This window comes from Argiope bruennichi, chromosome 5 (genome assembly GCF_947563725.1).
Source record: "Argiope bruennichi chromosome 5, qqArgBrue1.1, whole genome shotgun sequence".
NCBI lineage: Eukaryota > Metazoa > Arthropoda > Arachnida > Araneae > Araneidae > Argiope > Argiope bruennichi.
This window is the reverse complement of record NC_079155.1, coordinates 55,884,089-55,897,932: the sequence shown is the minus strand read 5'-3', so window position 1 is coordinate 55,897,932 and position 13,844 is coordinate 55,884,089.

Here is a 13,844-nt window from a genome sequence, read left to right as displayed (position 1 = left end):
AAACTTTATCAGCTTCTTCATTGTAAAATTTTGAAAACTCGTGAGCTTCTTGTGATCAAGACTAGGCAATAAACGGTGATGATTCCTGCGGGGAAAATTGTTTTCAAGGAAGCCCTCCAACGAATGCCGAAATGAGTCAAGCACTTGATATTTTGCCATCCGCTGTGCAACATCGTTCGACAAATTTAAAAAAAAAAATACAAGTGCATTTATACAAAAATACAAGTGGAAAAATAAAAATACATTTTAAACACTACTTCTTTTTCCTATGATATAATTGAGTTTATTAATATAATGACATCAAATTAGGGAGATGCATTGTTCATTCAATTGAATAACATAGACTTTTAAAATTGTTTGTGTTGCAGGTTTGCCTTTAGTTTGGTTTGGTTTTTTTATAGTGCAAAAGCCAAACTACTTGTTGCTACCTCAAAAAGAAATAAAATCATAGCAATGTGAGAGTATAAAGATTTTACTAAAAATGATTAGAAATGAAAATTTTCAAAAATCGAATATCTTTTAAATGTGAGAATAAAGATTTGTAGATTTTAAAAATTCAAAAAGATTAACATAAGTCATTTTGTCAAGTAAAGGTGACAAAAAAACTGTAGAAGTTTGAAAAAAAAATCACAAACCCTGAACACTGAAACATGAGCACTCAGACAAAGTATGATGAATAGAATTTTGAAGTTTAAAAATATTTTGATGGGAAAATTATAAAGACTAAGTAATACAAAACATTTAATATTTGAAATTTTTAGCAACCATTGAACCATACGAATTAGTTGGTCGCTAAAGATTATTAGTAAATAAATAAAACTGAAGTGAGCATTATTAATCACGAAGTTCATTCTTAATATCGTCTCTTTCAGCTTTAAATCCAGTCCCCGAAAAATTGTGTCATGCATTTTTTTTTTTTTTTTTTTTTTTTACTGGTAGAAAATCAATATAGTACAAAATAATATGTATCCCTTGAAAGATTCCTTAATTACAATGATCTTATATAATAATCACGTATTAAGATATGTTTCATATTAATAATTTTAAGATTGAAAATAAAAAAATTATACAGGAATAATATTTTTAAATTTTCCTGTGAATACTTTAGTTTCGAAATTGATTCATTTTTTTCAAATGTCGCCATAATATCTTTGGAGTTGATGAACTATGACATTTTCAGGAGTAGGTGGGTTGAAATTGAACGAATTTCTTGGCGTTAATGGACTTTTGGGAGAAACCAAGACGTCTTTTTTTCCCTTCAGCATCATTTATCAGATTAAAGTTTAAAATAAATTTAGCAGATATTCAGTTTGAAGATAAATAACACAAAATATGTATTCCAAATATAATAACGCTTAGACGAATTTTCAGCTAATATCAGACGGACGAGTACCTTTATTTAGGCAGAGAAAAATTTGAAATGGAGAGAAAGTAACATAAATAATAAGGTTGTTATAGATAATATGGTATTGAACTCGGTGCATTTTTTCCCTCCTATTTCTCATCGTTGATATACTTTCAGTCGCATGGTATGAAGGAAAGAAACGCAGATGGATCCGACAAACTCTATTTCCACGATTATTTCTTAATTTTTCAAAATAGACCGATCTGATACAAAATAGACAGCAATTCTTATGTTGTATTCGATATTTCATCAAAGCCAGGCTGTATGGTATTCAGTGGAGCTCTCCATTAAAAAACATTTGTTTATTAAAAACACAATTGAAATGATTTAATAATGTGTTGAAATAATTTACAAATCTTTTTTTTTTTTTTTTTTTTTTACTTAAGCAATTATATTGTTAAGTATAGGGTTAAATATATGTTCTTTTTTTATGGTAAGTAAATCAATATTTCAAAAGATTTTAACTTTCTCTTTAAAGTTTAAATTTAAACTGGAACGAGCTCAAGTGGTCTCCCCAAAACTTTCTCGCATACTCTCTAATAAATTTGTCATGTCAGAGAACGCTTTATATGGCATTGGCGTACAATAGTTATGAAATATTAATTTTTGGCGTCAATTTAACATCTTTAGTAAATATATCATGTGTAATTTGGCGATTAATCCCTGGAATGCGTTAATAATATCTCCGAAGAAGGATATTAACATATGCTATAAAGGAATAAATATTAAACGAATTTATGTTTTAGACATATTTTTTCTTAACCGATTGAAACAAAATTTGATGCAAAACTGCATGTGTAGTCACAAATTCCCTTACCAAATTTGATACATTTAAGTCAATACGTTTTTGAATTACTGCGTTTGTTTATTTCTGAAAGAACAGAACGATAGATAATCAATCTCTAGTTGGATTTCGTTCAAATAGCCTCTATACTAAAGATGTATAATCTGTGCACCAAATTTTATCACTATAGCTCTCTTTATTTTGTATCGTGCTAACTTATATTTGAACAGCCGGACAGACAGACTTCCTCTGAACGGATTTTGCTCAAAATTTGATAGAAATCTACGAATTTGCTTTTAAGCCTGTGTAACAAATTTCATCCATCTAGCTTAACGCGTTTTTGAGTTATCTTTGTCACAGACAGACAGACGAACATTTTCAAAAAAATGTGTTTTTCGAACTCGGGAAGCTCTGGAATGTGGAGATTCGTCAAAATCTTGAGTCCGAATTTTTTGACGATTACTATATTTTCTCTATATTACATATACGAAAAAGTAAAAATAACCTTTTTCCTCTCTTTTATCATTAACTTCTCCTTCAAACATAGATAAAAACAAGCTTTAAGTTTTTAACAAAAAAAAATGTATTTGAAGAGAATAAAAATGTCTCTCAGACGATATTTTCTTTCTTAGTATCTATCAATAATATTAGAGATATAAAGGACGTAACATAAATATTTCATCATGGCAACGAATCTCATTCTTTCTCTTAGCTGTTTTGATACTGAATGAGAAAGCTTTTGTTAATGGCTTCTTCCTTAATGCAGAAAGAGAGTGCTTTCCCAAAGGGCTAGGAAAAAAGTCGAAATGGATTATATGATATCCCTCACTTCATACCAAGAAAAGTTTTTCCTATTAAATATTAATACAATATAAACACAGGAAATGGCAATGTTTTTAAAATATTTGTTTTGTCAGCCTTTAATGGCGAGCACTTTAAATTGTTTTGAAAAAATGAAAATTGACAAAAAATGATAAGATTAATAAGCTAACAATAATTAATTATTTATGTGCCAGTAATCAATTTTAACGAAGAGAACTGTTGTTTAAAGATTATTGAATGTTCAATATATATATCTTTATCATAAATATAAACATTTATTCTTATATTTAACACAATTTTTATTACTAAAATAATTTTTTCATTTATTGATGGATAGATGTATTTTTATATACTTATGTAGTTTGCAGTCATAAATTTCGAGTAAAAAGTTTTGATAAACGACAAAAATCATTTGCGATGCATGGTCTTTTGATCTGACTTCAATGCAAAAATTATTCTGAATAAACGAAATCATAATCCATCAAATCTCGGACATTTACGAAAATGTTCGCTTGTGAAGTTCCTTGATTCAATCAATGATATAAAAAGTGGAATAATTCATTTACATTTTATGATTTTATTAACCAAAAAATAAATCAATGATGGTTATACATAAACAAAAAAAAAAAAAAAAAAATTGCAGTGCTATATATATTTCTAAAACTGAATTTTCTAATAAAATTAAGAGTTCATCATACCGTCTCAAATAATAAGTAATAATAATAAACAAGTTTATTTCTTTTATAGATTTTTATTTGATTTTAGTAACACATCAATCCTTAAAACTTCGTACTTTCTTAAATATTTAAGAAATTCATATATAAAATGTAAGTTTTTATGTACTTTAAATCTCCTTTCTGAGAAAATAAATTTGGATACGTTAAAAATATAATGCTTAAAATTAATCATTAACAATAAATATTTTTTAAAAAATTATCATTTAATTCGCAAATGTGTGTTGAATGTATTTTATTTTATAAATTTGATGTATCCCATTACTTTTACTTCAGCTATTTAATATTTTTATTGAGAAATTCATTTTTAAGTAAAAGAATTATTGCCGTACCGTTTTAATTTACATTACATTTCATGAAAACCAAATGTTTGCTCTTAACTCCAACAATTAGTCAAAATCCTCATATTGTTACAAACCTGTAATGTTGCTTCCCAGCACGGTTAGTTCAATCATTGGAAAGACCGTTTTACGATCAGCTTTATTAGATGCTGATCGGATGCCGAATCAGTCATCTCAGAGCTTGGTGATAAATTTGGCGACTTGGTGGTGAATGTGGCGACTTTGGTGACAAAATAGATATTATTGGAAATGTTGAGAAATTTAGTGGTTTAGCCTGTTGGAACCGAGATATGCCTGATTGGTCCAGAACCTTCCCGACCTGCCTCCCGGGAACTATAAAAGGCCGGTAGTCTCAAGCTGTAATGAATCTTAGTCGTGAGTTGGAATCGTGAAACGAATCGTCGAAAGGATAACGAGGCAACGGCGGAATAGTAAAGCGTTATGTGGAGCTCAAGTGATTGCTGAACTGAGCTGTGTGCCTAGTCCTAGCGTTTATTGTAGAAGCAGCATCTTATCGTGTGTGGAGTAGCCGCTCTTGAAGTAGTGAGTCGGAAAGTGGATACAGCTAAAGCGAGGAGACAGTTGAGAATTGCAGGCGTTTGGAGAGGCCGTTGAGTGAAGCTACTTGAAATCCGTGCTTCTGCTGAATTCTGTCTGCAACTTTTTGTGCTGTGGTAGATTACTTGTGGGCTACTGTATGCTGTAGTTTGCTGCCCTGTGTTCGTCTCGGCTGTGTATTTGTCGCATTTGTATTAGTGTCTTCGTGTTCAGTAAACGTCGTCGTCGTTCGTTATTGTTATCTGCCGACTGCTTTCACACCATACACCCACTATAGACGAATCCAGTGAATTTACGGACTTAGTAGTGGAATCGAGGTAGATCCGTAACAATATTAATGATTTATTATGATTTAAAATGCCTTATAGTTTTCAGTTTGGTATTTGATGGCATAGACTTAAGGAAGGGTATATTTAAGTCATAAATTTTATCGTTATCATTTTCCAAGTTTTTTTTCTTCGGGATTCTGTAATTTGATACTTATATCTCAGTTAAGATCTTTTTTTGGTATTTTTAATTTATCGTCGTAGTTACAACAATTAAAGTAATATTTAATAAAAGTGTTTCGAAAGTTTACAGTTATGAAATGTTACATATGAAAGTTACATTAATGAAATGGTTTTCATTCTAATTTATAATCAGCAAAAGTAAGAATTTTGAATTAATAAACCGTAAATGTTGTAAGAAAATTTATTTAGTTTAAATTTATTATTATGTAAATTATATTATTTAAAGAGAGTGTTGTATATATTTTTAATGAATTAAATTAATTCTTACGTCATTAAGTAAAGGGATAATTCAAATTCGAAATCATCTCGAAATTGTTAAGTTGTATTACAAGGGGTGCTCAAATGAAAAGGTACGAAACGGCACTGTGGGTATAAATGAAGACTTTATTCAAAGTATTCATCATAGGTCTGAGCACAACGATCCCATTGATTAATGAGCTAAAGGATTCCTTATTCCCAGAATTCCTGTAGCCGTGACGAGACCCAATCCTTCATAGCGTTCTTGAGGCCGCTATCCGAGTTGAAGCACTTTCCTTTCAGATGTTTTTTCAGGGACCAAACACGTGAAAATCGCAGGGTGACATATCTTGGCTGTAGGGCGGATGGTCGAGCTGCATCCACTTGAATTTGGCCTGATCCACATGTGTGACCCTGGAGACGTGCGGACGCCCTTTATCATGGAGCAGAACCACACCCTCCGTGAATAGCCCCAGTCTTTTGTTCTTGATGGACCTGCAGTCTTCGGAATGTCTCATAATACACATCGGAGTCGATGTTTCATCTGTGCTCGAGGAATTCAACAAGTGGTGGACTTGGAGGGCTCTCTTTATAAGAGCCTCTGCTCTTGTATTTTAATGAAAGATATCGTTCGAAATACAAGTTTCTCTTACTTTATATTTTTGTGATATATTTTACTTTTTAATTATAAATGTTGCTAATTTTTTAGGTGGGGAAAAATAAACAAGAATTTTGGAATAATTAGTCTTAGATGTTTTAAACAGACGATTTATTTCTTTTAATTTAAGCATGTATACAAATTTGGAAACATAAAGAGTACGTTACATACTATTTCTTTTACTTTATAGTTTCTTCGGTGATATAATTTTAATTCCTAATTAGAAATATTTTTAAAGTTTTTGGGCGAAAGAAATTATATAAATTCTTGAATTTAGTTTAATTTACTAATTTCATTTCCTATTTTCATGGAAATCATTCGCTTCCTTGCCATTATTAAAGCAGTTTAATCTAAAAGGTATTTAAAAAAATATATTGTTACTGGTATTTTAAATATTTATTAAATCATTTAAATTTTTCTTTCGTAATTAAAGAGTATATACACCAGTTTTTTGTGTTATAACTTTTCTAGTTTTCTTCATAATATTTAAATCCGGGTACAGAGGGCATTTTTATACTACAAAACACTGAGGAAAATTTAAACAAAGCAAAAAAATGTTTACGAGAGGCCATTCTACTCTAAATGATAAGTAGTGCGCATAATGCTGGTCATGTGACTGTTGATATCCAATGAATTTCCGCCATATGTAAGAAATGTGAAACATTTATGTGCTGTAATATTGTTATTTTTTTCCCTCAAATTTTCATTCAAGTTTAAAAATTTAATTTGGATTTTAGCATTACACATTCAATGTGCAAAATTAAAAAAAATTAATTGTAAAAATAAAGAAAAAAATAGCATGATCAAATTGCGTCAAAAATTAGATTATATTCTGAATTCTCAGACAGCTATCATAAAATTGATTTCTTACCCTTTTCCCGGATAATAATTAACGCATTTATAGCCCCAAAGAACTGAAGTCACAAAATCAAAAGCGCTTTAAAGGCTCCATAATCTTTACTGGAAATGCAATTTTAGAAACTTTTAGAAGAATTTCGTGGATACCAATCGAAAATCTGTGGTGATATATTCGTTTTTTATTACCCGTCGTGAGTGGCATTTTTATGGCCAAGTATGGGAGAAAGTCGTGAAGAGAAGCTTTTCGACATTTCGAAATCATTTCATCGTAATATTCGAGAGGAGGATATTTTTTATTTCAGACTGTAGAGAGATGAAAATAATAGATGAGTTTCGGGAGTAGTTATTGAATTATTTTCTAAGTTCCACATTCCACAAGACAAAACAAACACAAACACGAAAATACACGGCACTCACTAGAATACAATCTAATAACGACCCACAAGAAGAATCATGGGAAATATACCTTGATGTTAATAAAGTAACGCCATCTGTTTTGTCAAAAGAGAAGGTAGTAGAGTTATGTAACAGCTACAAGACTTATTATTTAATTTTCTTTTTTGCTCTAAATTAATTATTCAGATAAAATTAAGTCGTTATTAAACGTCAACGATGGAAATTACTTATTCAAAATCATATTTTAGATGCTATTACACAATTGGGAACACATTTGGAGTACAAAACACAATAGAAAAAAATTAATGTTGCACTTTTATAAAATTATTTTAAAATTAATTATTATGCAAAGGATTGAAGTTGGTTTAATTTTTCATCACAAAAGAGACAGACTTAGGTGCAGTTTACAATAAAAAATCCAAAACCCATAGAGATTCCACAGTAAAATTAATGTTCTATTTAGAGGCTACATAAAAAATATTTTGTTATGAACCACATAAATTTGATGAAATGTGCAGCGAATCAGTAGGAACTCCACTCCAAACTTCCATACCACACTAGTGCTCTGGTTTTGGTACACCAACATGTATACACAAAACACAACATGTGTGTAACAAATATGATTTTGCAGATGAGTGGCCGAAAAGAAGACAAATTTAGAATTCAATTTATTTTTATACAGTGGTGCATGGTGAGAAGTGATAAAACGTGCCTGTTTACATCGAGACATAAAAGGAAATTGTGAGAAATTTTCCTCTTAATACTTTTATTAAGAGATTCTTTTAGGGAATTCTTTGACACGAAAATAATCTTAGGATCACAGGAAAGAGAATCTTAGGTATCTTTGAAAGGAATGCCTGAGCATTAAAGATTTTTATTCCTTCGTTCAGAGAGTGAGAATTGCAATAGTCATCAACTTTTTAGAGGGCATGTAGAGATAATTTAATAAAAAAGTGGGATTCGGAACAGGAAATAAGTGAAAATTTTAGAATGAGTTAATATGGGGTAATTTAAGATTTTTAAAAATTGGGAAATTAATTGGGATATATATATATATATATATATATATATATATATATATATATATATATATATATATATATATATATATATATATATAATATCATTTACATATATGTATATAAAAGCGTATATTTTGCGTAAAATATTTTTTTAGACAACTTATTTGATTATATGCCTAGTTTTTGCAGAAAAAAAACACTTATTTAAAAATTGAAAAAATCACTGGAGTTTTAATTCAATCCATAATACTCACACTTCTGTTGCAAAATATATCTCTTACTGATGCATAAAATTTTAATAATATTCATTTTACGCACGTTTAATATTTTGCAATTTTTTGGTAGCTACTTTTAAATTTAACAGTAGTTTTCGAGTAATTTACAAAAAAGATGGAAAAACACCTCATTTCACTGTAATTTCTTTCACCGAAAAATCAAATTTCATGTCTGCCTAAAGGTGAAAATTTGGAACAGTCATACTGGGTCTTAACTGAGGTGATTAAGGAAATAAAACTTTAGCAATGTTTCTTTTTCTCGATTTAAAATTCCTCGTTAATAACCTTCGCCTAGATTGCTAAGGTACAATGATATCTCCCCTCCACCCCCACAAATTGGGAAGCGTATAACAGAGTGCCGAGAGTTTTCAGATATTATTTAAAATGACATAAATAATGTTTCTATTGAGAAAAAAAAAAGAACTTGACTTACCATTTTTTCCGAAAATAAAAATTCTAAAGTTTCTTAATTCTTACGCTGCGTTTTTTTTTTAATTATTCACGCTACGTAAAATGAAAAAAATAGCTCAAGACCTCTCTACAGGGCTGTACATTCAACCTAGAATTTCAAATTTGGTATGTAGTTAACTCTTGAGTAATAGGCTTTCAATAAAAATAAGATCTTCAAAATTTGTATTATATTTTTGATTCGCTATTAATTCAACTGTTAATTTTTTTCCTCAATAGCATTGCAGCTATTATTGCACAAAGCCATTTTTACGCCACTTAAAAGTCAAAAAATAAGCTTTCTAGTTTTTACCAATTTTATTTTCCTACAATGTTTTTCTTAATTTTAATATTATTTTTAAGTATGTTTTACAAAAATAATTTCCTTGTTTGTTATTGGATTTATAAACTCGTGCATTGCAACGACATTAAATACATTTTTTGTGTGCATGTTATCGTTGCTGTATAATTAAGAGGAAATTTTTAAAATAAAATGAAGATTAATGAATAAAATCTAAATCATTATCATGTTGCTATGTTGGTGAGAAAAAGCTGGAACCTCCTTTAATTTTTTTTAATGCTGATTATTTGCAGTGAACTAGCTGATTCGTCCATCATATAAACAGTGTTAAATCAGTTATTTAATATAGTTATGAATTTAATCAAGTTTTGATAATCTTGGAGAATAAATTGCAACAAAGGTTCAAGAAACGATTGGAAAACATTAAGTTGTCATCTATTTTCGTATATATTAAAGATATTTGAAAATTAAAATTTAGAATTTGAACAGCTAAAATAGAATTTGAACAGCTGTAAATAATAATCCTCTAAACCATTTCGGAAGTTGTTGTCAAAATATCGTTTAGGTTTCAGTTAATCTAACAATATATTTAAAATTTTAAAAAAACTATTTGATATGTACCTTCACCCTCTAAAACACATTTGATCCAAATTTGAGAATTGCTACGGTATACCGAATGATGTGTACAATAAAATATCAACAGATAGACTAAAACACATTCGCTCTTTTGATTAATATAAATAACTTGATTGAACAGACATTATATGCTGTTCTTTTCTCGCAATTGAATTGTTGAAAATTAAAACTCTGATATTGAATGTAAAAAATTCAAACAAGAAAATCAGGCAATGTTTATGAAACCGTACTTATAAAGTCAAAAATTTTTAAGAGGAAGGAACATTGTGATTAGAGCGCGCCAATGCTGCTACATCTAAAACAACATTGAAATTAATCAAATTAGCGAAATATAGTTTAAATTGTAAAAAAAAAAAAATGAAGGGAAAAATGAAAGACTTTGATTTGAAGTCCTGCTTGAAGGTGACCCTTGATAAAATCTTCAGAGCAGATTCATTTTTTCCTTTTTTTTTTTTTATTACAATTGAAATTTTATATTTCGCTGATTCGATTTAACATAAAAATAATTTTGCATTTGAAAGTGGCAGAGAATAATTTCTCTTTCAGGAAATATCTTTTGCACCAACTACTTGTTATTGCGTTAAAGAGCAACCATTGGTCTGAAGTATTAGCAATAAATATTTGCAAAGGTCTATATTCAGTACTCAAGATTTCCTTTTCGTTTTAACCCTTCTTTGCATGATGATGGAAAATTTCCATCATAACATTTAGTGAACAAAAAATTGTACTCAAAATTGGTTGCTGCTGGCAACTTTTTTCACGAACTATTACGTAATAAGGAACGTAGCTGTCAAAAAAATATCAAATGTCACAACCATTAAAGCGGGTTTGAAGATGTCAGTCCGCTGTTTGTTGTGGTTGGAAGAAATGTGCGATTTCTTGAATATTTTTTTTATAACTAATCTAAGATTTTTTGCTAAGAAAAGCGATAATGAGTGGGAAAATGCGGTAATGAGTTTTTTTTGTGTCATTATTTCTATGCAATTTATATCGAATACCCAAAATAATCTTCTGAAACCATAACTCTACTACTCGTCAGAAATTTACATCACTATGCTGTTGTTTCACTTTTAATGTATGACATTTTTTTTTTTTTTACTATATGTTCATTTTATGTTATTTTTGTAGAGAAATTTAAAAGAGAGGGACATTGAAGATAAGCCAAAAGTAGGTGGTCACTCCCGTTCAAATAACCTAAATGTAAAGGGTATTCTAAAATCTCATGCAGTAAATGTGGAATTAATTTGTGTCGAAATAAGAATAATAATTGTTTGTTAACTATCATCAGGAATAAAAATGATACAAAGATACATGATTTTTTATTTATTTTGTACTGAACTTAACATATAAATTTGCATAATGATGGATATTTCCATCATACTGTTTTTTAATTGTTTTATATGTATATTTATACTAGGAATTTTTAAAACATTTTTCCTTTAATCTGGAGCATAAATTATATCACCCTGATTTATTTCACAAAAAAAAATCATGCAAAGAAGGGTTAAAATACAGAAATAAATGAAAAGGAAAATACGAAATATTCGAAAAAATTCGTCTGAAACGATCATGGTAATACGCTGGGAACTGTTACGTGATGATATAACATCAGTAACCGAAATAATCTATCAGAATCTCGGGTCGTAGACGATATGACTGATTCTTCGCGCCGTGAGGTAAAATGTTATTTAATACTTTCGGACACGATAGCATCTGAGAATTCTATAAACAATACGATCCAAAAGAAACAAACAATTTGGAACAGCAGCATAAACTGTCGCAATCATTTGAATGCTACCATATAATTTATATTTCTGGAAATCATCGTACAGGTCATTGTACGCTTGAATAGGCATCAAGAATTAGTGGAAATTTTTGGTTAGGATTGGAGTTGTTCATTCGATTACAAAAAAGTAGGAAATATAACATTCTTTACAGGATTAAAAATCAGTTATTTCAGCATTTTTCTTGTTCGTTTCTTAGTTTTTCATTTTATACTTCATTTTCAATTTATAGCAGGCGATCAGCTAGTTCGACAGGAATATTTGTTGCGTTTGATTTCAAATAAATCGTTTTTTATAAGTTCGTGTTCATATTTCCGCCACTGTCCGATGCTAAATCCATGTGATTTTAATTTTCTTAATTAAATTCTGTTTATCTTTCACATTTTTAATGAATACAGTCCCACAACATCTTTACTCTATTAAAAATAAAAATATCCGGTTCATCTATTTACTAAATTTCTCGATATTGTAACTTCACTTTTATATTCGTCTTATTAACTTTGCAACTATTAATAATCATCTTTCTTTAGCTCTCGACAATTTAAAAAAAATAACACGATTAATTTTTTTATGAAGCAATGAAAATGGCTTAAATTTCAGGACAACTATAAAATTAGACAAAAAAAAGGTAATTTTTAAAAATTGATAACATTTAGGAAATAAAATAAATTTTAGGAATAAAATTAAATTGATATAATTAAAAAAATAATTTTTTGAATTTTAAGATGATATAAAAATTATTTTTGTGCTCTAAATTTTTAGGAAGATATTGTGGAAAAGCACTAAAATTTCGCTTAATTTTAATTAATTAAAATTTTAACTAAAAATTCAAAAATATATAGCTCTAAGATCCATATTGTCACCACTCAAGGCATATATGGACCAAATTTGATATTTGTAGATCAAATGGTCTGACTTATACAGCACCATCACATGTATACATTCATTTTTTTTTTTTGTTATTAATACAGATTTCAATTTTATTTACTCATATCATTCTGTAAATTATACAGTCATAAAAATTATTAATCCATCAACTTATCCATGTTTTTGAACTGAACATTAAAAATAATAATGAATGTTTTGCAATTTCTAAATGAAAAAAATATTAATATCAAGAGATGAAAATGTTTAAGACCTCTTATAAATGAATGGAATACAAGTACTTACCAAGAAATGGAATGTAATCAGCAATTTTAAGAACTGTATGTAGCAAGCAATAACTTTGTAAATCCATTTCTAGAAGGAATTGGGAAAATTTATTAAATTTCAAAATTTAGATTTTAACATGACTTTTTTCTGTACTTTTCTGGAACTAAAGAATCCAAATCCCATCTTTCGGCTTCAGGATCTCAACAAGACTGACCAAATGTGGATTGGACGTGACTTTTAAAGCTTTTTAAGACATCTGAAATTTACGACACGAACTGGAAAAAACTGGCAATATTTAAAACCTCCAACTTTGTTCCCTTCTTTTCTTTGTTCTAAACGAGTTTCTTCCTTGAACGCTATGAACAATTGACTCTTAAAATGTTCGACGAATCATTTTGATGCAAACGATAAATCAATGGTTTTCTATCGCAGTTAGTCTATTTCATCTCTTTCGGCATCACTTGATTCAAACAGAATTACGATAAAATCGAAAAATAAATTTGAAAGAAAATTCCTTGCAACATGACACGTTCAAATAAAATTTTTTGTTTCACGTGTAAAAAGAAACGTGATAAATCAAAAGATAAATTTTAAAACAGAATTATTTTAATTATTGTAAATTAGATGCCATTTAGTTCGGACGGAATATTGACTTTCCCGCTTGCCAAATTATTAATATGAAATGAATAATTTTTTTTAAAATTCCGTCTTTAATACTAGTTAATATAGAAAAATATCAATTATGATGAAAATTGAAATTTATGTAAAAAGGAATTACCTATTTCTAAGTATACTTTGAAAATAAAATAATATTTAATATTAAATGTTATGAAGTAAGCATTTTTTTATAACTAAATTAAATCAAAAACGGTCAATGATTTTTTCAAAGTTGCAATATGCGTCATCTTTTCCCGAAAGTAGGGTA